Source organism: Vulpes lagopus, chromosome 2, assembly GCF_018345385.1.
Source record: "Vulpes lagopus strain Blue_001 chromosome 2, ASM1834538v1, whole genome shotgun sequence".
NCBI lineage: Eukaryota > Metazoa > Chordata > Mammalia > Carnivora > Canidae > Vulpes > Vulpes lagopus.
In genome coordinates this window covers 176,905,670-176,932,778 of record NC_054825.1, presented here as the reverse complement: position 1 = coordinate 176,932,778, position 27,109 = coordinate 176,905,670, and positions in this window count along the sequence as shown.

The window sequence follows — 27,109 nt, the reverse complement described above, 5'->3', positions numbered from 1 at the left end:
TCCAAAGAGCCTTAACCCCATTGCATCTGCAAAGACCTATTTTTGAAACAGGGTCATAGTCACAGATTCTGAGGGTTAGGCTGTGGACGTAGGATTTTGAGGAGCATTCAAGGCCTGATACTAAGGTTGGCTGATTTCCCACCGTGGCACACCAGTAAGAGTCCGACAGCCCTGGTGTTGGCAGGGTCCTACACAGAGATGAGGGAGGAGCCTAACTCGAGGACAGAGGAGCAGGAGGCCACTCAGCTCTGGGTATTCCCGGCACACACTGGGAAGCCCAAATATGACCATATTTATCGTAGATCTCTTAGAGAAAAGCCAGTGTCGGGGCCCTGGGGTTCCTTCCACCTCTCTCTACCTTTGCCCCCACAAACATTTCTACGGAAACCATGGCTCCCTCTTAGGAGACACCCTACAGATCCCAGCACCACATTGTGGCAACAGCAACAGACGCTGGAAATTGGAGCACTTGAGGGAGCCCCCAAAGGCGAAGGTGTTGATTGATCCAGGATGAGACTTTTCTCCAGGGATGTGTCAGGGGAAGAGGGAAGGACCAGGAGCTGAATGGAGCAGAATTCCTTCTACTGGGTGCTGGGAGAGAAGAGGCGGTCCCTCCTATTTCGGGCTGCAGAGAAAGGCACCGCCAGGGGGGCTAATGGCCAAGTCTGGGTGGTACTTGGGCGGCGGCCTGTGAAAGGGATGGGGCTGCAAAGAACCCCTCCACCCCGCACTTGCATTTCCAGAACTAAATGCTTCATCAGAATGCTGCAAGGTGCCAGGCACCCAGCCCGCCCCCCTCTGTAGGACCAGATGGGAAGTTTATAGAGGATGCATCTCCCCCCCCCCCCACCTCGCCACACACACACACACACACACACACACACACACACACACACACAGGTCTCGGCGTGAGGAATCCAAGGGGGCCCTCCCAGGCCTTCTACACCCACTGCCCTGCACTCCACCCTCCGTATCTCCCCCGCCCCCCAACCACTCCCCGCCTCCCCCCCTCCGTGCGCGAACCAGCGAAATGCACGCTTTCACCCAGACCCGAGTAAATCACTAAGTGACATAGAAAGTTAAGTTCAACACTAGGGAAAATTGAATTTATCTTGGAAATGCTTTATTCTTCCAAAAGTTCACTTTGGCAAAGTCTAATGTACAGAAAAGCATGAAATACTACAGCTACGGGTGGAGCAAGTCCTTCCACCGAGCATTAAGCCTCGAGGTCCGAATCCAGGCTCGCTCCCCGTCAACCACTCTCCTTAACTCATATGTCCATCAATGTCCCCGCTAAATGGGAGTCTTAACGCACAGCTCATCTCGCCATAATGTCACAAAACCCATCGAATTACAAATCAGGTTTAAGGCAGAAGCCCATGACAGCCAAATCTAAGTACCCAACAAGGACATTACGTATCCGTCTTCATTTACCCTGCCCATCCCCACCTACCTCCGCGCTCAGACCCACGGCACGCAGCGCTCAGCTTGGGGCAGCCTAAGATCCATTTTAGAGTGGGCTGAAATATACATGACAGTTCACGCTGCACATGAGCACGGACAACTGTATGAAATATTTAAATAAAGACAGGAAAGAACAGAGGATTGCAGCAAAGCCTTTGGCAGACCCAGCCTTGGGGAATTTAGCAGCTTGAGATTCATTACAAATTTCATCTTTAATGTTATTTTTAGTTCAATATTTTGTAGCACTCAGAAGTAAATCTTGGTACGCTGTCTCCTCTCCCCTGGCTTCCTCTCTTCCGGTGTCTGATCCTCGGGTTCTACTGAAACCTAATACGTTTTCAATAAAATTGATTTGTGACGTCGTAACGCCGTTTGTTACCGCCTCCCGTGCCTTGATGTGATGGCGAGAGAAGGATTGCACGATTTGGCAAAGTGAGCCGGATTGCTCTTGATCGTGGAATAAATTGGCAGGGCCTCGGAAACCAGCCCCGCCGCAACACGGAGACGCCCCCCTTGTTCTCCCCTCTCGTCCTCTGCCATTTTGGAGTTCCAGCCGCACGTCGCGGTCCTGAGTGCCCAGGGTTCACCGTCCTCCCCAGGGAGAAGTCATCGTCTCGGATACTGATGCAAAGGAGAGAAAGAGACCCGGGCTTCAAATAATTGCTGCTCGGTGGCTCTCTCGATATGCCTTTCCATCCACCTGGCGACCTGCAGCTAGTTTGCTGCCTTGAAATGAAATCCTAAAAAGAGGCGCGTGTCCCTGAGCGAGTGGGTGGGAGAGGAGGGGTTGACCAGAAGCTCCGTCTCGGGGCTGTTGCACACACTCTCCACCTGCTAGGGAGATGCTAGGGGAGAGTCAGATAAAGCTTTGACCAGGAAGCAGCCGGCAAGACAGGGAAGGCAGCAAAAGCTGACCAGCTGCCCACGCAGCCCCTGAAACGTGTGAACTCGAGGCCCCCCTGAGAAAGGGACAGAACCCAGGCAACTCCTGGTGACTTGGACCAATCTGGGATGTGCTCACATTAGGGCAGGGCTTGACTTCTGGCCCAGGGAAGCCAAGGCGTGGTGGGTAAGGCTCACGCTGCAGCTCCGAGCAGCTTGAGAGAAGACGCTATCCAACCCGAAGACCAGGTGACCTGGGACACCTGCCAGGTGGGGAGCTCGTGAACAGGTTATCCTATCTGCCACTTGGGTTTTCCATATGGAAAATTAGTCCGATGACCTTTGCCTCTTGTTTTAAGAGGGTGTCTGAGGATGAAGGAACAAAAGAACTTCGAGCATTAAGGGGGTGTTTACACATGCAGAAGCTAAAAGAGAGAACTGCGTGGTCTTCTGGGTATTTTATAACTGAATAAAGCCCGATGGCTTTCAAAGTAAAGATGCTTAGAAATGTTGATGCTGGAACAGAGCGCACCCGGAGCACTGAGGCCAAGGATTTAGGGAGGGCGTGCTCTCCTAGGAACCCGCGGCGGGGAGGCGGCGGCAGGCCGGGAGGTGGAGGAAGCCAGGCAGTGATAGGACACGGTTCAGCTGGAGCCTATCCTCGGCCCCCCTGGGAAGGAGCTCTGGAGCGCCAGCGACCCCCCGGGCTGCCCACCTTGGCCAAGGGCTCTGGGCTTGCAAACTCCTGTTTCAGTCAGCCATTGGCTGAGGCCCCCTCGAGGGGAAAGAGGGGTTACGTCCCATGTATTTCCAGGCGAGGTGGCTCCCAAGGGTTGAGGACAGTTCTTAGGAGATGTGTGGCCTTGTTACCACCCAGCACTCAAGGCAGCCAGGGGCGAGCACCACAACCTGCTACAGGCAGCTCTGGGCAGCGCCCCCACCCCCACCCCACTTAGCACCTGCTCCGGGTGGGCTCGACCCCCGGGTGGAAGCTCATTCTGCTGTTTCTCCTGCCGCGCTGAGAGCCACACTGCAGATCACGAGGCCAAGGAGAGCCCCTGTGCTCCAGTAAGTTCTTGAACATCTCAGAAGATAAGCTAACTAACCACGGTGCGGGGGGAGAGGAAAGTCCGGCGGCGCACATCCAGGAGAGGAAGGGCGAGGCTGAAAGCCGCAGAGGGACTGATTTTGCCTTTATCCCGGGACATGACCCTATGCCACCTAAGTAGCTGCCATCAGGTCCAATGAGAAAGGACGTTTTACACCGTGTCGGGCACGTAGTAACCACTCACTAAATGTGAGCTTGTTGTTAGTATCATATTCCCAGATGGCGAGGTCAAGCCAATCAGCTGGGTTTTCCTTTCTAATGAAAACTCTGATAAGATAATCATTGTGAGGTGGAGAGGCTTTGACTCCCCTGCTAACTGGGATGATTAAGATGTACTTGATTACACCGGGGCCAAGGCAGTATATAGATTTTCTAACATGCCGACTCCGATGGCGTGGCGGTGGTCACCATTGTTAGGAAGAATCCCGAGGCTGAATCCAGGCTGAGGTTGGGGGAGTTCGCGGATTAAATAATCGCGGCCACCACGCACACCAGAGACGAGATGCAAGCGCGTGCCAGCGAGACAGCTCCGTCCTCTGGAATAATCAGAACTCGTGGCTTTTATTAATCATAAAGCTCCAAGAAATCAGATTATAAGGGCTACCTAGCTTCCTGGCAGAGAGGGTCAGACCTGGGGGCCTTCTGCTTTCTAGAGGTGAGACGGGGACAAAGACCCCAGAAGGTGCCAGGTGTAAAGGGATTTCCTGGGAAGCACTTGGATGCTCCCAAGTAGGAGAATGAGAAAGGAGGAAGGAAATATCAAGAAGGAGAAAGAGCCCTTCGTGACCTGCAGCCTCTAAGATGATCAAGAGCAAAGTATCCAAAATACGTGTGTATCAACATATGAATAAATAAATACTAAGAGGACCGACATCCCAGTGGAAAGATGGGCAAACGATGGGACTTCTTAGATGAAATCCAACGGCCCCAAACCCAAAGCTGCTCGGGTTCGCCAGCTGCCTGCGACGCTGTGAAATAAAACAGCATCACGTGCTCCAAATCGGCAGAACTTTGAACCTGACAACATAAAGCACGGGGTGCGGAGGGGAAGGCCGAGGCTCACGGGCCTACGCATCTTGCAAACCCTTAGGGGGAACAGGACGATAGTACCTAGTAGGGCTGAAAAGGTGCAGGCCTTGCGCTCTTCCCGAATTCTCTCTCTAAATGTATACACCGGAGCGATGTTGCTCCCAGGGTGACACGGAAGGATGCTTGCGTGCGCGGCGCCGCAGTAGTGACGCCCAACCTTAACCCAACCGCCCGTCACCAGGGAAAGGCAAAAACAGGCAGTGAACAGATACAGGGCGGAGAGCTCCCCTCCGCCAAGCAAGGAAGCATCCGAGCCATAGTCACGTAGGCGACAGGAACAACCACTCCGCACCCCACCAATGCTTTTACAGCGGAAGTGGCTGGGGGCTGCACACCCACCGCCCACCGTCACACACATGGGGGATGGGGCAGGGACGTCTCTTCTGGTTTCAACAGTAAGAGCATATTCATGAATTCCTTGAGTAGCCACTTTTAAAGCCTTCTGGGCGGTTCCTGCCATCGCTGGCACCTGACGGAGCCTGTGACCCGGGGAAGCGACGTGTCCCGGACTTCCCGTTCTCCTGTCCATGGTGCTGGGCGCCGAGCCTCTCCGGATCGCTACCGCCACGGCAGGCAGGGCAGGTGGCCTATAATAAATCCCTCAGAGGGGTTCCTTCCCCAACCTCTGGGTCTTCCCAGCCTCCGAAAACAGTCTAGGCAGAGAGCTTTCCCGCAAATCCCTCGGGGGCTGTTCCTGTTGTGTGGACGGCTCAGACCTTTCTAGTTTTCCTCACCCACCATCGCTGCATTAAGAGTGGCAGCCTGTCATCTCCGGGTGTTGTAGGCTGTCACTCAGCAGCCCGGGCCTCCCCACTGCTGGCCGGCCCTCTCCCCGTCCCTCCTCCAGGCTCCTCCAGGCTCCAGGGACTCCCGTGCATGCTTTGTTTTATCTTCAGTGGGAAAAACCTTCTCCGCGTCCTTTCTCGGGGCCTCCAGGTGAGCGGCCTTGGAACAGCCGGCACATTCTTGAGGCGGTCTTGTGAGATTGGGGGCTGGGGATGCAGAGAGGCCGGGGCGGGGGAGTCTCTGCGTCCTCCCATGACCTTGTCCGAGCCCACTGCCCCTCCCCTTAATGCACCCCCCGTCGTCTCTGTTGTGTCTGTGTTGTGCCCGGCCCCTGAGCAGGCTCGCTCTGGCTCTCCACCAGCGGCGCCCCCTTCTGCTCCATCTCTGCAGCCAGGAGCACAGCGTGCAAGGGAGACGTGCTGATCCAGGGTCTGGATTGTCAGCGTGGATGATTAAATACCTACTGAGCACAGGACACAGAGCCGGTCAAGACAGACGCTGGCGTGCACGCCCCTCACTGCCACGCTGTGCATCGTGGGGTGTCAGGAAGAGGTCAGACGTGAATGTGGTCTTTGGAGAAAGGATCCCCAAGCTGGGGTCCTGCGGGTCGAGGGACACCCTGTGGTCCAGGCAGCCTCAGTGGCTCAGAGTCGACACATTGCCGTGTGGTCCTTGGCCTGGCCAGCTGCATGTGATTGGGCGGATGCCCCAAGGAGCTGAGTGTTGCCCGAACCCAGCTGTCTCTTCGCCCCTGTGGGTAGGGGGCGTCCTGACCATGTCTGTCTGACCCTCCCCTGGGCCCTCGGAGCCTTCCCTTGCCTGGCTCCCTTTCCCACTGATGCTTTCTGGGGCTACCTGCCAAGTACATGCTAACACTGGTCTCCTCGTCTACCAGTCGGCTTCCGGAAGAGCCCAACCTGAGCAACCTGACGCAGGACAGATCGGGAAAGGCCTATTCGTTCCTCAGCTCACCCCTTGTGCGTGTTTCAATGGGCTGTCGCATTCGGGAGAAGTCACTGCACGGCCCTGGGTTTCACTGCTAGTCTGTTTCCGCTCTACCTACCGACGGGTCGATGGCACCGATGCCAACCTCCCTCCGGCCTGGTAGGCCCTGCCCCTCCCTTGCCTCCTTCCAGTCTCCCCATCAAACCCATACCCCTTGTTTACCAAATGTTCAATTTTGGTTATGTTACTATAAAAATCAAGCAGCTGGCAATTCCAGCTTGATTAGCAGGTCTCCAGTTTTGATTAGTAAATTACTGTGGTAATCAAGGTTAATTCTCATTGCAGCGCTCAGCAATAGATTTTATATTTTGCAGGGAAATGGTTTTCCTTCCTGGGATGGAGAACTTTTCATTAAAGGAACCCGGAGATGGGAAAGGAGGGAAGTGAACCCCAGCAGGAGCCAGAGCAGTTCCCGCAGGACTCCTTTCTCTCTGGACCCGTTCAGATGGACCCGTTCCTGAAGCCTGCACAAGACCTCCTGAAAAATACCGGTTTCCGACCTCAGGGCTTTCTGACCGACTTTGAGGAACCAGGGAAACACTCCGCGCTGGAATTGGAACCAAAATGCTGGGGGCTGGGGCTCAGGGCTCAGGATCAGAGATGCCTTGGAGCAGATGGATGTCTTCATCCATCCCGTCCCATCCCATCCCATCCCATCCCATCCCATCCCATCCCATCCCATGCATCCCGCTACCCAGGGGGTGTAGCGGAGGGCAAGCTTCTGTCCAGCTGGGCGGGTGCAGCCTCTCCACTCCCCGCCCTTGGAGGGGCCTCTCCTTCCAGAGAACGAACGGCCTCTGGAGATGGGATCAGGACTGGGAGAGACATGCAGGCTGAGAGAAAGGAAGCTCTGGAGATGGTGGAGCCTTGAGCTGAATCGCGATTCTGACCTTGACCTCGGGCCAGTGTTTGGACTGTGGGCTCTGGGTGCGTTGAGATCAAGGCGCCCTGTGGCACAATCAAGAAATAGGACAGAAGCGAGAGGAGGCTGGCCCACGCCCCCCCAGGCGCTCTCCGCGAGCTCACTCCCTACCTCCTACTCCCCCAGTACGGCAATCACTAAATGTCAGCCACGGAGGCTTTGCCTCTGGTAGGGGACATTTGTTTTCAGTATCTCTTTGGGGGGTGGACAATCCATAGAATCCATGTGAAACTTTGATAGCAGGAGGGGAGGGGAGGACAGCAGCTAAGGTTAGTTGAGGGCCCCGATGTGCCCTGGCCCCATCCCGCCTTCTGAGTCAGCAGGCCCCTCGCAGGCTGCTGCGACCCCCAGCCCTCCCTGCAGGCGGCCACTCACTCACACACCTGAGAGTGCCTGCTGTATGCACAGCTGGTCGGAGCTCTACCCGAACGTAAAGCTGAAGCAAGTAACCCCTCCTGGCCCTACTATGCTCCTCCAGACAACAGGAGCTGGTGGGTGCCCTGGTGTAGGTCCTGTGTGGGGATCTTTCCCCAGGACCCCTTGAGTGGGGGCAGCAGCAAATTCAAACCCAGACCTTGCCCTTGTCGTGGCCATCCTGTATTCTGCGGGTCTTGGGAAGGGACTTCCTTCCCGGTGTCTCACGTTTCTGTATTTCCCTTCCCAATCTCTGGAGTCGTCAAAGCTAATGAGCACCTCTACTCATAAGTGGGGTAGGAGGAGATGGGGCTTTGGACTGGGGGCGGGCGCTGGAGCAAACACTCCCATTTGGGGTGCGATTGACAGGTCTCGACTCTCGGGGTCCCCCTGGACCACACTTCTATGAGCAGATGTCTGCTCTGGAGGAGGCCAAGATGCGCCCAGCCTCTTCATCTCAGCTCGTTCCACCGGGCGGAAAGTGGAAAGCTCCCCCTCACCCTACAAAATCCTCAGACCCCTCAGGGCCTACAGGCAAGAGCTCTCAGATTTTCAACTTTGTGTCTTTTGTGGGCACACGAACCCATCCATCCTTAACGCTTTTGTGTCACCAATGGCCTGATGTGTCCTTTTGGAGCAGGATGAATAAGGCCCCATGCAAGCAGAGACGACTCTCTGGGGAAATAATCAGAGGCCAGAAACTGATAAAAAAAAAAAAAAAAAAAAAAAAAAAAAAACCTCTTCCAGGTTTCCTTGCTTCTGAGCAATTAAGTTTTCACACTAGTTTGGGTGGTGGGGGCAGGGTGATTGTCTGGGGGCAGGGAGGGGGCGGTTTGTAGCTTAGGAGGGAGACATCCAGCTCACTTCTCTCTCAGCCAGGAGGTCAGCTGGCCTCAACCCCCGTGCAGCCTTGGATAACGCGTCCAAAAGACTTGAACCTCTCCAGAGAAGCAGTGTTGAATGGGATCTATCACCATTGCTTCACAGTGACAGCGTTCCACCAAGGGCAGCCCCAAGGTGCCCTCCTGCGCCTGCTTCCGGTTCACTGGCGAGCTGTGGGCGAAAGCGGGCAGCGTGGCCCAGCCCAGAGTGGGTGTGGGAGTCGGCGTGGACCCTGGGAGGTGGGCCTCATGGCGGCCATTGGCGGAACCACTTAGCGCACCTGCCTTTCTTACCCCACCGCTAACGTTGACGTCGATGACGGGCTTAGAGGAGGATTCCTTACTGACACCTCTTGTGTCACTCGGGGATGAAGACATGTCCCTAAGGTACCACTTTACCTACAACCCAGTTAAACTCCTTTGGCTACCTCGGGACCCCAGGGACTGTTAATGCGTGTGCACTTACGAATTTTCCTTGTCCATCCTCGCCAGCAGGTCTTCCCAGGTCTGAGTCTCCACGTCTTGGTCTCCGTGTCCCTTCTCCTCCTGTGTCCCTCCTTCCTCCTCTCCTCCCCACATCTTCTGTTTGGTGTAAAACACCTGCAGGCTGGGAGAGGCAGGGGGAAAGCAAGCTGCCTTGGGGAACAGGAAGAGATTTCAGGATCAATGGGGAATCCGTGGACCCCACCCTTCTCTGCAGGCTGTTAGATGTCGGGGGGAAAAGTCGTTCTCCTGAAGTGGGTTTCCCCAGACTCAGTTTTACAAACGTACTTAGTATCGTGCAGATTTCCTTTGAGGATTTCCGTCAACAGAGGAAAACGTCATTGCGTTGGTGCCTCGTGGGTACCGGTAACCGCACGAGCCTGCGGTCAACTACTGGGTCAGAACCCAAGAACGATGGCGTTGGCATCGCCTTCCTGCCGGTGACTGCAGTTGATGCCATTTCGCCAAACAGAATCATAAGCAAAATGGATGTTTCGGGTCATAGCGCGGCAAGGAATATATAGCTGCATTTCCTTCAATAAATCTACCCTCTTCTGCCTGGACAAAGACGTACAACCTATAGTGATTGACGTTTTCACCACTAAATTATACTATGTCTGTTTCTAGAAGAAATGTCTCCATTCCAAAATTAGCTAACCATCAACATAACATAAAATAACTTGAACACGGTGTCATTTCACGAAGATATTGATTCATGCAGACTTATTGGATTAATAACTGGTTTCCCATAAAAGGAGTAGTCACTATGTCTTCGGTAGACAGAAAAAATATACACTGTAGAACAATATATATTGGTACATTTAAGGCTGATTGCTGAGCTCGAATAAACAAAACAGTTTTCAGAGGCAACATTACAAATGAAAAGGGAGGTGACACAATGCAACTTACAAATGGATCCGGGGGTGATGGAAAGCTAATAAAAAAAGACAACTATTTATTTATTTGGGGCATTTGATTTTACTCTATTGGATTACACAAAGCTCTAATTTTTCACTGCAGTCAATCTGTATAAAAGTTCAACTGATTGAAGCATATATTTAATTCCCAAATGCCTTTTCTTTCAACCCCTACTTCTTCAGAGTTGGGCAACCTGTGGTGCCCTGAGGAGCAGAGAGGTTTGCCCACGTTGGAGCAACCAGACCAGAGGAGATATTTAAAGGTAACGGGTGGGGATCCCTGGGTGGCGCAGAGGTTTGGCGCCTGCCTTTGGCCCAGGGCGCGATCCTGGAGACCCAGGATCGAATCCCACGTCGGGCTCCCGGTGCATGGAGCCTGCTTCTCCCTCTGCCTGTGTCTCTGCCTCTCTCTCTCTCTCTCTGTGTGTGACTATCATAAAAAAAAAAAAAAAAAATTTAAAGGTAACGGGTGATTTACTCAGTTCCTAACGACAACCAATCCGCTCTCTCTCCTTGAGGACCGATTTTGCCAATAGGTTGAGAAAATATGTTTCTCGGCCTTTTTTGTTTCTATTTTTGTTTTTCAAGTGGGATTTCTTCAGTGACGTTCCACGGTAATAAAGTAATTGAAGTAAATGAATAAAAATTTAAAAAAAAAAATGGGATCCCTGGGTGGCGCAGGGGTTTAGCGCCTGCCTTTGGCCCAGGGCGCAATCCTGGAGACCCGGGATCGAGTCCCACGTCGGGCTCCCAGTGCATGGAGCCTGCTTCTCCCTCTGCCTGTGTCTCTGCCTCTCTCTCTCTCTCTGTGTGTGACTATCATAAATAAATAAAAATTTTTAAAAAAAGTAATTGAAGCTCACCTTCCTGGTTACTCGTCTAACAAATCAACCCATGGCATCAAGAATAAAATTTGAGCACTTATCATACTGGTTTGGCGTGATTTGACCCAGCTGGGTTTTCGAAACTCATCTTTCTCCTCTCTTCCCCTTGCCATGTCCAGGACTGGCCCCCTTCATCCTTTGAGTTTGTCATGCTCACCTGTACCATTATCCGTCTATCTGGACTCATCTGTAGCTCTCCACATGGCCATATCCTTCTTCTTATTGGACACCTTCTCTTGACCATTGGGTTCTCTAGAAAAAAAATAATAGTTTCATCTCTTCATGATCCTGTTTTATTTCATTATGACTGTGCTCCCCCGCCACGGGGGTATCAACTCCTCGGGGGCAGGAAGGGGCTATAGCCACAGGCGCCAGCACAGCGGTGGAAGCCAGAAGGGGCTCAACACCTGAATGGGATCATCTCTGGGAGGAAGACTCAGAAACGGAAAGTTTCTCATCTTGATCTGATCCCAGCTTTCTGGCGTGTCGCGGGAGGACACCCATCTTCTTCGTATCTTAGTTTTTCTTCCTTTAAGTAAGGGCGGCGTCTGTGTGCTGTCTGGAGACAGTGCGCAGAGGAACTCATCGCACAACAAAACAGGACAGAAATATAGGTATTTACTTACTTGCTCTTAAGGTGCTTTTGGGCTTATTCACAACGGGGTTCATTATACGGACTTCATTAATACCGAGAGCCAACTGACTACGGCTGCGAGGCCACATCCTACCTGGGGACCAAAGCCGACCCCGGCCGTGGGGCATCCCTTCGGAGATGGCCGCATGAGCTTTCAGGATTCCCACAACTGGTTTTCCAATTTATCTTCTGGGGTTGAAACAGATCTCTGTTTCTGCAGTGGAACACTAGATTAAGTAGTTGTATTAAAAATGAATATTTTAAAGCGCTAGAATCACACACCATGAGATGGCCACCCAAGGAGAGACATGTGGGAATGAGACCCAGAAGGGACTGCAGATTCATGGTTCAATTTTATGCTTATTTCCGGGCAAAAGCTGATTGAGTGAGCTGGCAGGTAGAGCCGGGCCACCACTTCCAGCAATGTTTCTCTTTCTCCGGCCCCCGCTTCCCCCAAGTGGGTAGGCATTCGCATTAATCCAACAGTGGTAACTCCCCTGTAGCTTCAGGCTGCTCCAGATTATTTGTAGCTTGATTTATCGCTTCTCTGGAGACTGGTGCAGACAGCCTGCGAACTTCCAAATCCCTGGGAGGACTTGCTAGCTGCGTTCCCATCTGGAGGCAGTGAGGGGACCGCTCGCTTAGATCCCTCCCTCCAGGTGAGAGAGGTGGCCGCTTGGCAAGGTCTCCTCCGGGCTTTAGGAACAGTCTCGAACTCCCTGTGCCTGCCAACGCTGGGAGAGCCTTGCCCATCTGCCTCGTGTGGCCTGTGGAGTGCCCGAGGCAGCAGTCCAGCAGCATTTAGGGTCTTTTTAAGTCGGCGGAACCTGGAAATAGTATCGTGACACTGGTACCAAAGAGCCCTGTTGCCGCTGACACGTGCACCCGGACAGCGATCGCGGAGCTCCCTAGTTCCTGTCCTCGCCTTGCGGGTCCAGAGCGGCTCCGCAAGTCTCTCCGGACGAGAGGCCTGGAATTGGCACCTCCGGCCGCCACTTGGCTTTGCACGATTTCCTCTGCCGTGTATCCTGGGACAATGAATCAAGACGTGATTGGCAAATGAAGATTTTTTTTTTTTCATTTTATTTTTTCCAGAGGACTCGATGCCTGCTGAATCTCATTTGCAATCGGAAAAGTGCAGAACTATTTTAATCCAGCACGAATGAGAGAAGGGAGAAAGGAGAAAGCCCTGGAGGAGAAGGGTCAGCTCCGCAGCCCACCTTGCGGCCGCCCCCCAACCCCCTGGAACCGCCTCTCGGATTCCTTGACCCCCGCTTCCTTGTTTGTCCCAGCCGCCACCCCCCGCACTGATTTGGTAATTTCCATCTCATCCTTCCTGAAGATAAAAGACACCATGGGCGGGATCCATGAATAAAAGTCGTTATTTATCGATGCCAGTTTTGGGGAACATTTTTCCTTCTGATTCATGAACCACTTTTCTACATTCGAAAAGCAGTTCATAAATCGTTCAGCGCGGGCAGAAATTAATAATAATGAATCCATTTACATAAAATAGTCTCATCCTGCCAGGTACTGATAATATTGGGAGCTGGAGCCTCTTTGGGAAGCCGGATGGCCCGTGTGTACGTGTGTGTGTGTGTGTTCACCTGCTTCAGACCTCAGGCCTTCTCTCTGTGAGCTTAACCCAAAGTTTAATTATTTAGTGTCCGGTCGTGATCACTGGGAGACGCTATTCGAAAAAAATGGGATGAGATGAAAACGAGAGAAGCCAATCAGCGTCCTACAAAGAACAGTCCCAAGCCATATCAGAGTTTCTACGGGGCCACGGTAACCCTTTGAGCAGTTCCAAGAAACGCACCAATCCACAGAAGCATGAACTCCCGGGAAAGACCATCACCGCTCCTTTGTGCGAACACACACACAGACACACACACAGAGACACGCACATTCACACGAGCATAGACACACAACGAGCTTCCGGGGCAATGAATTGGATGCAAGGCCAGCAGGTTGATGTAAGGGAAACGGTGTTTTGCAGCGCACATGGCCCAAGCACAGATTCTAACCATCGTCAGTAGGTTGTGCGTGGAAAGAGGGCGCTGGGACCAAATAAGCTGGCGCAGCCCCCGGTGGAGCCCAACTCCAGGGGCGCCCACCCGCGGCCGAGTCCCCCTCCACCAAGTGGGTCCAGGAGGCAGGCGGGACTCTCCGCTTTGTCTTGAGTTTCCCCTTCGGTTCTCCGGCTCCTGGGCCCTTAGAACCTGAGCGCCTCTGGTCCGGATGTGGCGCCTTTCTGAGCTGTGTATGTATCCCCTGTGCCCCTCACAGGGCTCCTGCTCCTGTAGGAAATGTGTGGGTTTTGTTTCACGTGCATTTTTGTCTCGTTGGCACGCATTTTTGTTTGCATGCGTGTTTCATGTAAATGATACTGGGCTGTTAATCTCCCCGCCTGTCTTTCGCGTTACACGAGGGCAGCGTGACTGTCACATGTAACCCCCCCCCCGCCCCGCCCCGGCCCTACAAGCACATCGCCTGATGTTTTTGGTCTCACACGATGCTCCACGGTGCCCATCCATTCTCCCAGGAGAGGGCACCCATGTCGCAACCAGGTCGCCGTGCTGCAAGGAGCACGCTCTGGGATGAGAGCAAGGGTTTCTTTGGGACACGTGTCTGGCCGCAGAATTGCTGGGCCATGACATCTACGTCTATTAAACTCGACTTGGTGGCACAGATGCTCCCAGGGTGGCTGCCTCGGCCTGCCTCCCCCCAGCAGGGATGAAAGGCCCACGCGCCTGCCAACACGTGGCACTACCCAGCTGTCTGTTTTGCCAGTCTAAATGGTGTGAAGTGCTATCTTGTTCTAATGGCATTTTTCTAATTACTAATAAATGTGAGCATCTCTTTATGTGCTTATTAATTAGCCTTTTGAATCTCTTCTGTAAATTGACTATTTATAGCCTTTGTACATTTTTTCCCCCTTCTGGGGTTGCTGTCTTCTTCTCGTCGATTCACAGGAGTTGCTTGTCGGTTTTGGACATCACAGCTACCTCTACCCCTGCCATCATGTCTACTCACCGCCCACAGTGTCTGCAGAACTCCTCAGCGTTTTGCTACAGGTCCCTGTGCAAGGGTCTGTGGTAGGGAGACGTCTAAGGTAGCCCCCAGCTGGTAGTCCCATGGTGAAACCTCCTGCCCCGGAGGGTGGGTCCCAGCTAGGGACCTACTTCTGAGCAATGGGGTGCAGCCCCTCCGTGCCTGGATCGCAGCAGATCGTGGCCTTCTCACCGTGGCTAGCAGGGGCTACGGAGGAAGGAAGCTGCCGCGTGGGAGGCTGGGGGAGCCAGGGGCTGAGAGTGGCCTCCGGCCTACACTCTGAGGGGAACCGAGCTTGGAAGCGGATGGTTCCCGGGGTGGACTGGACCCGCCCGCAGCTCGGGCCGTGCCCTGGGTTGTGGCATGGGACGGACCCTGGGCTAGAAGCCCCCGCTGAGGCACGGCCAGGTCTCCGAGCTGCGGGGACACTGCTGGAGGGCGCTGGGCATGAGGCCACCCGCTCGCCAGCGCAGTTACCCCGCACCTGTTCTGGGTCGCATCCCACAGGCGAGTCTTTAGTCCATCTCAACGTCAGCCTGGTTTGCGTGTTAGGAAGGGATCCAGGCTTAGTTTTCCACAGAATTGTGGTGAATAATTTCAGACCTGCCACTTCGGGAAGGTGGGGGGTCGGTGATGGCTTCAGGCGGCAGCACCTTCAGCCGAGCACTTTGTGAAAGACAAGCTCCAGCTGCGCTCGTTGGCTGTGTGCGGCCTTGGCGAGGGGCCGGCGGAGCTGGGCTCCCCCAGGCGGGGTGGTGGGGGCCTTTCCCTGGCCCCTCCCTCCGTGTGGCTCAGTCTCAGGAGCTCACTTGGGAACACCAACCGTTGAGAAAGTGGAGCCTTTGTTCTGGAAGCCTCCTCGGAAAGACAGGTCCCTTCGTAAGTGGACAAGACCACTTGGAAGGGAACAATCCTGTGTTCACAGCGGGCTTTCCTACTGACTGGCTGTGCTCCCTTGAGGGGGTTTACTTTCCTCTGTGGCCTCAGTTTCCCCATCTGGCTCCTGGGCGACTTCTTTCCACTTTAATGGCTACATGGGAAGGATGGAGACATCTTCGTTCCCAAGGAAGACTAGGAAGGTCTCAGAGAGTAAGGATTTTCACAGCCTAGTGGAAGAGGAAGGTGCCCCCCCAGCACACACCCCATCAGCAGGTCCAGGCCAGGGCAGTGGATCGCTGCTTCCTCCGGCTGCAAGAATTGCCTCTGCCAGAACTTGCCGCTGTTCAGGACCCCGGTGTCCTGCAGGGGACCTCCAGCTCTCTTGGATGAGATCAGACCTATTAAAACAGCTCCAATATCCTACAGTGGCCTCTTGTCTCCTATCACAGCCACGATGCATTCTGACAAAGATCCCTGCCTTTAATTTTCAAGTCTCTGTTAGGGGGAGAAATGAAATGTGTGTGAATCTGACTCACACTAATGCTGTTCGGGGAAGTCTTACCCAGGCAGCCGTTTGAAATCATTCCTCCCAGAGAGGGAGTCCCACTGCTCATCTGATCTGCAGAGACAGACGAGGAGGCACCCACACACCACAGTTGCTCTGAATGGGTTTGGAACTTTGCAAAACGCCGGGCAGGGGCATGACTTCCCGTCTGAGAAGCCTACAGTAAGTGGGAACTACCTTTGGGGATCATGCGCTTTTGTGATAGAGCCTTCGGAGACGCGTGTGCTGTACAGGTTGTCTGGGTAAGGTCATCACCTTAGTGATGATGTCATCACCACCCAAGGCGCTGATGGAGCAGGACCGTGGGTGATTCTGGTCAGAGAGAGAGAGCGTGACAGGTTGATGTGGCATCCGATTGGCTTCTGCTTCGTTTACACGATAGCTTCAGTTGTCATTGAGGAACCCATAAAATCCCACGACAAAACCACCAACCAAAAATACCAACACCGCGGCTGCTGCGAACCCTGCTTAGTGAGCTCTGCTATGAGAATTTGACGCGCCATCTTGCTGAATCCTCAAAACCGTAACCTGAAGCAAATAAATGCCCCTATTATCTGCACTTTACAAGAGAGAGTAAGCAAAGGTGTGCTCTAGGGTCAGCCAGAGAGGTGACAGCAACGAAAGGTCAATTTGTTATAGAGAAAGAAACCGTGGGCACAGCTGAGACACAAATGACAGATTGGGAAAAGGTATCCCGTAATTTCCTTGACCGACACGCGGTGGTATTTAAGCAACACAAAGAAAGCTAGCAAACGCAGGAGAAAGAAACAACCCAAAAAAGAGACAGAGGATGCGAAATAAGGTGATTTACAAAAGTAGAAATCCAAAATAATAACGTACAAAGGTGCTCAGACTCATTAGAAATCAGAGAAATGCCAATTAGAGCCATGAGAAGATGCCCCTTTGTATGTTTTGGGTTGGCACACGGCGGACAGCTGCATGCGGCTAACCGAGGGCAGGATGTGGGGCTCCGGGAATTCTCACATGGAGCTAGGTGAGGTGTAGACCGAGGCAAGCATTCTGCAAAACAACCTGGCACAGGTGAGTCAAACGACAGCCTACTTCCTCCCTGACTGGGCAGCTCTGCTCCTCAGTACACATCTCTACGAAATTCTCACACAGGTCCCCAAAAAGACCTGGGCAAAGGTGTTCGTTGTGGCCTTGCCTGTGGTCCCGGGGAGCCGGAAGCAGCATGGGCATCCATCCCCGGGAGAGCGAAGGCCTGTGTCATCGGGTGGACCCCCTCCTCAGGGCATCATGCAGCAGTAGAAGCTGCAGACTATGTCATCACTTGGCAACAGGCATGGGCATAAAAACACCAGGCTCTGAGAAAACAGTAAGAAACAGAATAAGATAATTAATGCACTGCCATTTGCACAAAAAAAAAAAAAAAAAAAAACACCTGCACAAGAAACGTCCAATCACACTTTGAAAGAAACATAGAAAGGGAAGGGGAGTGGGGACAGCAAAGAATTAAAGGCGAGGGAAGTAGCTGGAGGAGGTGGGGATTTGGGGACCGAATTCCCCGTTACTTTATATGGGAGAGAAGGGACTTGAACTTGCTCAAAGGCTGGCAGGGAGAAGTCAGTGAAGGGCAGGAGTAAAGAGGCAGGGGACAGAAGTGGGAGAGGTGGGAGGGGGCCTGATGAGCAGGGAGGGGACGAGCTGGATGGGTGGACAGGAAAGAAGATAAACAGGGTTAACTCTTGAGAATGAGCTTAGGAAATTGAAGGGGCTCCTGTGTGATCACCTCGGGAGAATAAAAAAATGGATGAGAGGGCGCCTGGGGGGCTCAGCGGCTGAGCGTCTGCCTTGGGCTCAGGCCGTGACCCCGGAGTCCTGGGATCCAGTCCCACGTCGGGTTCCCGCAGGGAGCCTGCTTCTCCCTCTGCCTGTGTCTCTGCCCTTCTCTCTGTGTCTCTCATGAATAAATAAACAAAATCTTAAAAAAAAAAAAAAAGGAAAGAAATGGATGGCGCGGTAAGAATTTTGAGGAGAGTAGAGAAGATGGGAATGAGCTAGGAAAAGGATCAGGGGGTCAGCGGAGGGCCCAGTGCGGGGGCGACTACTGGGGCTGATGCTGGGCTGGTTCTGATGGGCAGGAGGGCTGGGGGATAGAGGGGTGAGGGAGTGAGGGGATGGGCCCTGGGTTGGGAAGAAAGGAAGGAACATGGAAAATAACAGGAGGAACCTGAGGGCTGAGCCATCTGAAGAACATGCAAGGCCACGAATACCAGCCCTGGGTCCAGTGAGCAAAAGCCAGAGGGAGAGAGGATGGCGGTCACGCCGCGCACTGTGCGCATTTTCAAATGCCAGCGTGGAGCAGTTCTGGGAAGGCCGGGGCCGATGGCTGGCCAGGGAGAGGGTGAAGTTGCTCAAGATAACGGCAAGATTTGCGCTAGAGGGAGCATCTTTTGGCTGCCTCCAAACCCTCAGCACGTGGGGGGACGGGAGGCGCCAATTCCCCAACTAAGAAAGGGAACAAGATGCCCCAAAAGGTGGACCGGTGTGCGGGGGCCAGCACCCCTTCACGCGGTCGCACGCACACTTCCCTACAGCCCCGGCCTTAACCCTCGAGCCCAGAGGCTGGAGCCTCCCTTCTTCAGGGACCCGGTAGAGGGGTTGTCGCAGCAGGAATGTTCAAGAGAAAGAAATGGCGGTAGAGTCCAAGCTCACGAGTTTCAACACAGCGCGGCCAATTGTTTGAAAGAAAAAGGGTTTTGAGATTCCAGGAATATAATTTTTGTCGTAGGTAAACATTTTTGGCAGAACAAAGATGAGGCCATATCATCGTATCCCAGACCCACAACCAAGACCCTCAGAGAGGGGTGAGGAGAACCAGGGGGGGACGTCTGTAGTGGAGGTGGAAGCAGAGGCACAAAGCCATCGCACTGCCCTCGTCCGAGCATGACCCTGCGTGCAGCCCTCAGCCCTGTCCTGGTGGAGGAAGGTGAGGAGGTGACCAGTCTGATGCCTGCTGATCCCTGCACACGAGCGTCGTCTGTTCCGCAAGGTTGGGTTCAAGGTACCGTTGATCCGTCTAGGCTGCCGCTTAAGAACACAGACGGATCCTAAACTGGATTCCCCGTGAGCTGGACAGGGTGGTGTGAGTCTCTGGGGGCAGAGATGGAGTTTGGAAGGGAAAACCTTTATTCCTTCCCAAGGAGGGAAGGGGGGCATCACTCAAATGCTTAACCACCTTTGTCACACGAGCAAAATGGGAGCAGCTTGCTGGGACCTGCCGATCATGGGTCCTCTAGCCGTCGGGTGGCGGAAGGTGCCAGGGTCTGAGGGAGGTGGCTGGGACGGCCAGGATGCGGAGGGCCCTCGGGGTTCGGGAAACTGGCTTTTTGCCAACCAGGACAGGAACATTTCTGCATTTGAGCTGCCGATGCGGCTGTGCTGGTGCATGTTGACCCTTGAGCTCCGCGCTTCTGGCCGGAACTCGGTGGAAAGCGGGGGGAGGGGGGGGGGTCTACACTCCTGCTTATTGCAGGGAAACAAACCAGACGGTGGAGTAACAATGTCAGGTCCCGAGAGGTCCCCGGACTCGCAGGGCACAGACGGGAATGGCAAAGGTCGGGGGACACACGTGGCGTGAGGGGCTTTTCAAGACCGCGCCCTGAGTCAAAGGAGCGACTCTGGATCAAAACGCGACACTTGGAAAGACCCTGGAGCTTGAAATCACAGGTGTGTAGGTAGAAGGGCTCCTCAAATTCCCCGTGTGACATCTAGGTGCTGATGTCCATGGAGGGCCGCTCGGTGACAACAAGTCCGACTCCGGCCACCGAGGCTGCCTGGCTGGCGGTCCTCCCTGCCTGGACAACCCCACTCCCAGGGGGAGCATCTCTCAAGCAGGTGCCCGATGCAAATTTGTGCTGTGGGGTAACTGATTTGGAGGCGCTGAGTTGGGGGGCCCAGCCAGGCCGAGGAGCCAGGAGCTCCGGAAAGACAGCCGGCACCTTCTGTGGCCGGGGAGCGAGCCCCGGAGTGAGGGCCCCGATCAGACACGGCGATGCATCTGTTTTTGCTCACCCTGAGATGACAGGGACATATCGATCCTATGGTTCACTGGCTCGCACAGGGCTGGGGGCAAAATCAAGGCAACGAGTACAAGAGACGATGGCACCGCAATCACCGTCATTAGGGGGAGTGGAGTCCGCAGCATTTGGCCCGTCGTGGAGGCAGGAGACTGTGGGGGAGATCTGGGCACGTTCCAAACACAATCAAATCCTGCAGGCATTAGGAGCGTTCCCGAATCCACATCGCTCCATGCCAGGATGCTGAAACACTGAAGGACCATTACCCCCTGGCCCTTCTATTTCTGTCTGCTGTGAGCACTCCTTTGGAAATGGTGGGGAATTTGCATTTATCAGAAAATTGCTTACTTACTCTAATCAGCTATTTTTAAGGTTTTATTTTAGCTAGATAATGAATAAGACTAAATTGATGTCAGGCATGAAGTAATTTTAACCAATACCTTCAAAAGTCTATAATACCAAATATTGGAAAATTATATGTAGGGTAATCTAAATAATGAGATGTTAAAATTTCTTGGATCCCGGGAACTCTTCTATTCATTTTGTTCCTCTCTCTCTTTCAACCTCACTGTGGGAGGCTCCGCCGCTGACATCTTTATATATGATGTTCTCATTTCAAAATGCCACTGAACCTTCAAATGAACACTTGCGTATGATCCTTGAATACAAAAATACTTAAATCAAGATTTTTATGTTTTGGTGCAGTCAGCCAGAATGCAGAGAGAGACATGGGAAGGCTTGGCTCGGGTCCCTACCCCGGAAAGGCAGCAAAGGTCCTTCTAAGGAAAGGGAGGCCCCTGGCGAGGGAGGCACGTGACCAGCGAGCGACATAGATGCATCCGGAATCAGCGAGGGGTGAAGCATGGAAGAGCGTCCTCCCTCCGTAACCAAGTCACGAGAGAGAAGGCCTCCTTACACCAGGGGCCCGAGCACGTGCTCCGGGAAGCAAGCGTGTGACACGTGGCTGCTGTGCCCAGCACAGGTGGCTCCCTTTGTGGCCAGAGGGTCCTCCGCGAGGTCTACATGAAGACCCGGCAGGTGCCTGGCCACCACCTGCTAATGTTCTGTGCGCTTCTATCCTGGCACCCAAAGGACTGAGCACCCGCTGTGTGCCGGGACTGGGCTGGACGCGTTCCTGGGGGTTGAACTTGATATCCAGGGAGCTGTATGTCTACCTGGATCACACTTTTTAATGGGCGGGGACGTGGAAGCGTGCAGGTGCCACACGGGGGGGGGGGGGGAGTCAGAGTGAGAGCCCACATCCACCGGGTCCTGGATGTCACACCCTCGAGGGGGCTGCCGGAGGTTGGGGACGACTCTGGGCATTCGCGACTCAGCCCCAGATCCAGGAACCGGCCGCGGGGGAGGCCTCCGAAGGTTTAGTAAGTAGTTACGTGTTGCCGAAATCGGTCAAACACTTTGAAAGTTCAAAATTGTGAAGCAAGGGAAGCCCGCGTGGCTCAGCGGTTGAGCGTCTGCGTTGGCCCCAGGGCGTAACCCCAGGGTCTAGGATCGAGTCCCGCGTCGGGCTCCCTGCAGGGAGCCTCCCTCTGCCTGTGTCTCTGCCTCTCTCTCTCTGTGTCTTATGAATAAATAAATAAAATCTTAAGAAAATAAAATAAAAAATAAATAAAATTGTGAGACAAATAGGGGAGGAGATTCCCCGGGAGGAGGACCTTCCTTTACTCGGGCACTGAGCCTGCCTTGGTTCTGCGTGGGGAGCGCTGGTCCTCCCCAAAGCTTAGGCCTGTGGGGCCAGCCACCGGCCGGCGTCACCCAGAAGCACAAGGGTCTCAGGCGGTGACGGGGGCAGGAGGCAGGGGCAGGGTTGCGGCCGGGCCGGACTCACCGCCTGGAGAGAGGTCCCACGGGCCGGGGAGCCGCTGCGTGCACACGTCCCTTCGGATGAGGGGCAAGACCACTCCGACTGAACCTTCCAAGCTCCGCTCAGACGTTACCCGCTCCCACACCGTCTCCAGATGCCAGGAGGCAGGGCTGGGAGCCCCGGTGGGTGCCGGCCCCACCCCACTGGATGTTCCGGGGCCTCACGCCCTGCTCGGCCCGGAGCTTGGAGAGAGCAGAGCCTGGCTGAGCGCCGTCCCCATGGGAGGCCGCAGGGAGCAAGTGGAGCCCACGCAGGAAGCTGTGCTGGGGGAGGGGAGAGCAGGCGGCAGCTGGGTGCGGCCGTCCCCCGAGGGATGGGCGTCCAGACTGCTGGCTACCCGCGGGCCCCAAAGCGGAGGAAGTGGCCTGCAGAGTGGCCTCCTCGGGGCCCCTCCGGGTGGGTGCGCGGGGCTGGGGGTCCGTGCTGGCCAACGGAAGGGCAAGGCTGCTCGGGGTGGGGGTGCGTCCGTTTGGCCAGCACATCGGCAAGAAATTCTCTCCTGCATTGGCAGCACCCGAAGTGGCCGCACAGCCGGAAGGATGCAAGTAGGGACCTACTTCCCATCTGACTGGTCCACGGACTATTGCTTTTTTTTTTTTTTTTTAAGATTTTATTTACTTATTCATGAGAGACACAGAGAGAGGGAGAGAGGCAGAGACACAGGCAGAGGGAGCAGCAGGCTCCATGCAGGGAGCCCGACGCGGGACTCGATCCCGGGACCCCGGGGTCACGCCCTGGGCCGAAGGCGGTGCTGAACAGCTGAGCCATCTGGGCTGCCCGGACAATTGTTTTTTTAAGGAAACTCCACCCCCAACGTGGGGCGCGAACTCATAACCCCGAGATCCAGATTAGCTCGCTCCACCGACTGAGCCGGCCAGGCGCCCCTGCATCGAAACTACTGCCTGCACCTCTGGGGCCGCATTGCAGGGCTCGGAAAGGTCGGAAGTGGGACAGAGACACAGAGGAAGCCGCGGGAGAGGCGAAGGCAGAGGGGACCCAGAGAAGAGGGCGCGGGGACAGGCTGCGGAAGGGCCACGCAGGGCGGGAAGGAGCCGCACCTGCCATCCCCGCGGTAGCCTGCAGCCCGCCCGCGCCCCGCCGCGCCCTGTTCTCCCACCCGGCGGAAAATTTAAAATCATATTTCCCTCTTTTGTCTGATACTCAATTCCCCCGAGGAATATTTTTGTTTGGCTTTGTTTTGTTGTTTTGTTTTTTGTTTTTTGTTTTTTTTTTTTTTAAAGGAAAAATGTTCACGGAAGGTTATAAAACACATATAATTTACTCACGGTAATTGCCCACATGTTATTTATGTGCCGCGCTGGCAGTGAAACAGAGAAGAACGACTTGATCAATGCATTAGTCTAATCACGGGGTTCCTGCTCTTAATTTCTTTTGTTGGTAATTTCCATACTCGGGCAGCAACGCGTAGAATTATCTCGATTTACAGATCTCGAGACCCTGGGGAAAATCTCTTTGGAGCCATTCCTGCCTCCTGGGGAACTTGGTATTTATTCAGTCCTGACTTTGAGAGCCCTCTCATCCGGATTCAACAACTCCAAGTAACTCCTTAGGAACGTCGTGGGTCTCTGTGACACTTTCCCTCTTTTAATTGGCGATGCTGGGGGGCCGAGGAGCAGCTCACAGGGCGCGGGAGGCCAGGGGAGGCCGCGGCTCTGCAGCCTGGGTGTTTGGCGGAAAACCAACAGGCACAACCCAAACCCGCTGCTCTTTCTGTTCCTCCTCAACGCGTGCAAGTCCCCCGCTTCGCTTTGCCCGGAGTCTGTAATACAATATTTTTCCAGGGCCAAGGACTTATGGTAAAGCCTCCTGGAGGCCGCGGGAGAAGTTTCCTGTAAGGCCCATTTGCCTTGACACAAGGAGACGCAGCGCGTGCCGTCAGCCAGGCCTGCTGAGCAGCCCCTTTCCCTGCCGGTTGCTGGCGTCCCGGGGGGACGAGCAGAGCTTCTTTGTCCTGGGTCAGCACCTTGGGCTCTTCCAGCGGGGACGGGCTGCGATCCCTCAAACCGCCACGGGGATGTGGGCGACCCCAGCCCTTCGGTGGAGCAAAGGCCTTCAGAGGGGCCCACCCTGAGATCTCACAGACGGTGTCGTGTCTGAAGGTCCACGGACGTGGCAGAGGGGCCAGAGAGAGGCGGGCGGGCCGCTAATGGGGGGCACAGCCCAGAAGGCCTGGGGTTTCGGGTCGGCGGCGGTGGACACCAGCACCCTAATACCAGGGAATGCTTCCCTGATAGCAGTCGCGCTCGTGAGGACCCCGACTGGGCCCGCCCCCTCATGGTCATCATCTGGCGTCATCGGCACACAGGCCGCAAGCGACAGAGAGGGGGCATTGACGTCCAGGTTCCCTCTGGGCCCACAAGTGCCTTTCCTTCCTTCGCCAGCGGAGCCGTCACTTCTCAGAAAAAACCCGGCCAAGCGTGCGGCAGGGTGACCCCCCCGCCCCCGCCCCGGGGCTCGCTGGGGACCCCGACGTCCCCAGGACGGGAGACTCGCGGTGCCTGAGGCTGGTCAAGCTCTGGGCCAAACCGGGACAGGCTGGTTTCCTTATCTGGAAGTGAAAACAAAACCTAAGCCCTCGGAGCAGGGTTAATACTCAAAGCCGTGAGAACGAGAAATCAGTGGCCGAGCGGCGGTTTGAGGACGGGGTCCAGCCTTCCGGTGAGGTTTATTCGACGTGCGGGGCGTCCCTAAAGCATTTTAAATAGAATGTGTTTGAAATTCGGGACAGTTCCTGCAGGAAGCCGAATCCCGGAGTAGAAAGATCAGGCCCCAGAAGGCCGCGGGGGCAGCGGGGCCGGTTGCGGCCCAGCTCACCTCACAGGGGAGGTCCCTGGCTTGGGTTTCTGGTGTCTGGAGAAGGGGGGCGTGTTACGCTCGGGGACCGGGAAGCACCTTGCGATAGGTCCCCAAATATCAAATCTGGTGCAGAAGTCCTTTCTGTCGAGGCCTTGGCGGCCTTTCCAGGTTGCCTCTCCCAGGGTCCCACGCAGAGCAGAGCAAGATCCTCTTGTGAAGCCCGAATCCCAAACACATCTCCTGCACCAGGAGGTTCACAGGCCCTCATCGGGCTCCCCGTGAGGGCCGGAGGCTCGGGGCTGCGGCGGGCAAGGGCCTCCTGATTCCCACAGGAAAACGAACGCGTCCCCGCAAGGGTTTTCAGGACGAAGCTAGGCCCCGGGTGGTATCATTCAAAATGTTCCGCTCTGTGCCACCGCCGCCCGGCTGACCGCCACGTAGGCCCTTGGCCCTAGGAAGCACGTTCCCGGGTGTCATTCCAGTTCCTGTTCACATCAGTCGTGCAAGCCGGATGATGCCTTGTTCCCCGGATGGACGAAGCCCAGAGAGCTTGGGGTGGCCCAGCCCGGCACTTTTCACCCCCGATTTCCTTCGTCCTCAGCGCCGGGCGGGCGGTAAACCTTTAGTAACCAAGAGGCCCAGCTAACCAGAACGTGCCTTTGTCTTGGAGATCCTTCCAGAATGATTTTCTTTACAGGAAACGCCCGTGGAGCTGCAGCCTTCCCTGCTCCTCTTCTGAGAGCCGTAGGTCTTCCTGGCAGCCCAGGGAGGCCTGCACTTCGGAGCGCGTGCTGCAGGGCTTACCGCTACGGGCCAGGCGGGCTGTGGGCCGAGGCCCAGCCTCCCCCCTTCTCCCCGGGGGACGGGCTGCCTCCGTGGCTCCCCGTGCGGCACGGCCACCCGGGAGCCCGACAAAGACGACCACCCCGGGGTCCTCCCTATTCTTCGGAAACCTTCCGGATGTTCTTGCCCTGCGCCCCGACCTTGCGGTCTTACCCTTGCGGCTGAACAAGAGACACACGGGGCCTCTCCACTTGGCTGTGTGCAGCTTAGCGAATGCGTATGAAGACCGTATAAATAATTCACATCACTCAAGAGGTGGTGAGCCGAACAAGTCCCTTCTGGTTACATTTATTTAAAGATAAGGTGAAACTAAGTGAGTGATGGCCCAGTTACAAAGGCCAGGGTCCAAGGGGGATTGGGACACTCTGAGTTACACCACCAGAGTGATTTGTGCAGAATTATGTCAACTTAGAGATCCTGGCACCTTGGGGGAAAAAGAAATGTCTTATCTCTAAGAAAAGTGATACGCGATGAGTATTTTCCAAGTACGGCCCACGAGCTGATGCTACAGAGTTCAGTTTGGCTCCGGCAGGAACAAAATTTCTATTCCAGTCTAAAAGGACCTCGGAATTAGAGACCGCAAGGTCGTCTTCACTCGGAAACGTCGCTCGGGGACTCCTCGGAAACACGGGTGGGTCCTCCGGGTCCAGGGGTTTGTTCTTTCCAGAACGAAGCGCGGGTGAGCTTCCAAAGGGACGAGAGGGCCTTTGATTGGACTCCATCGGCGAGGAAGACGTCGTCTCAAAGCTCAAGCGAGGGAAGAGGTTACGGGGTGGCCGCAGGCCCCGGCGCCCCCCGACTTGGCAAGGTGGCGCGAAGCCCTTCGTCCCCTCCAGATCTTTGCCTTCCCTGGGCTGCGGCCGCATGTTTCCACCGCCCCCTTCCCCCCCTTTTCCCACAGTGCCCCCTGCATATTTCCACGGAAGACTTTCAGAACTTTGTAATAAGGAGATTGTATCGCCAGCTGACAATAAAATTTACGAAGCAGAGAAAGCTTCCGTTAATACTTTCCGAGCGTCTTTGTTTTTGAACGACCAAGATGCTGAGAATATTCCAATTCACTAACCCTGCCTCCAACAGGCAGCGGAACAGTTAGCGGGGTTGACAGATAGATGCAGCCACGATGCAATAATCCTTGCTGCATTGAACTTTGTATTTAAACACTTATTTTATGTTTAATTAATTTCTCCAAAGTGGAAAACTTCCAGGCTGCCTTTGAAGCAGACGGTTTGCGTAAAATATTTTGCTTTAAGAGTGAGGGAGAGGAGAAGGAGGATGGAAATCGGGGAAAAAAGGTTTGTGTTTTTCCTGTTGTTTTTTCAAATATGATGTGACACAGTGAAAAAGCCTCCTGAAAGCACAATTCTTTGTGTGATGGAACAGAGATGCACCTATGAGTCTCACTTCATCAAAGAAACAGACGTGTATCTATAATTTATGCTTTGCTTTAAGCCTCCGCTGATCTGATGTGGCTTTTTTTTTTTTAAGACAACACAGGCAGCCCTGGCATCACTTGTCAATCACTGGGGCACGCTCAGATCGGAGACCATTAGTCGA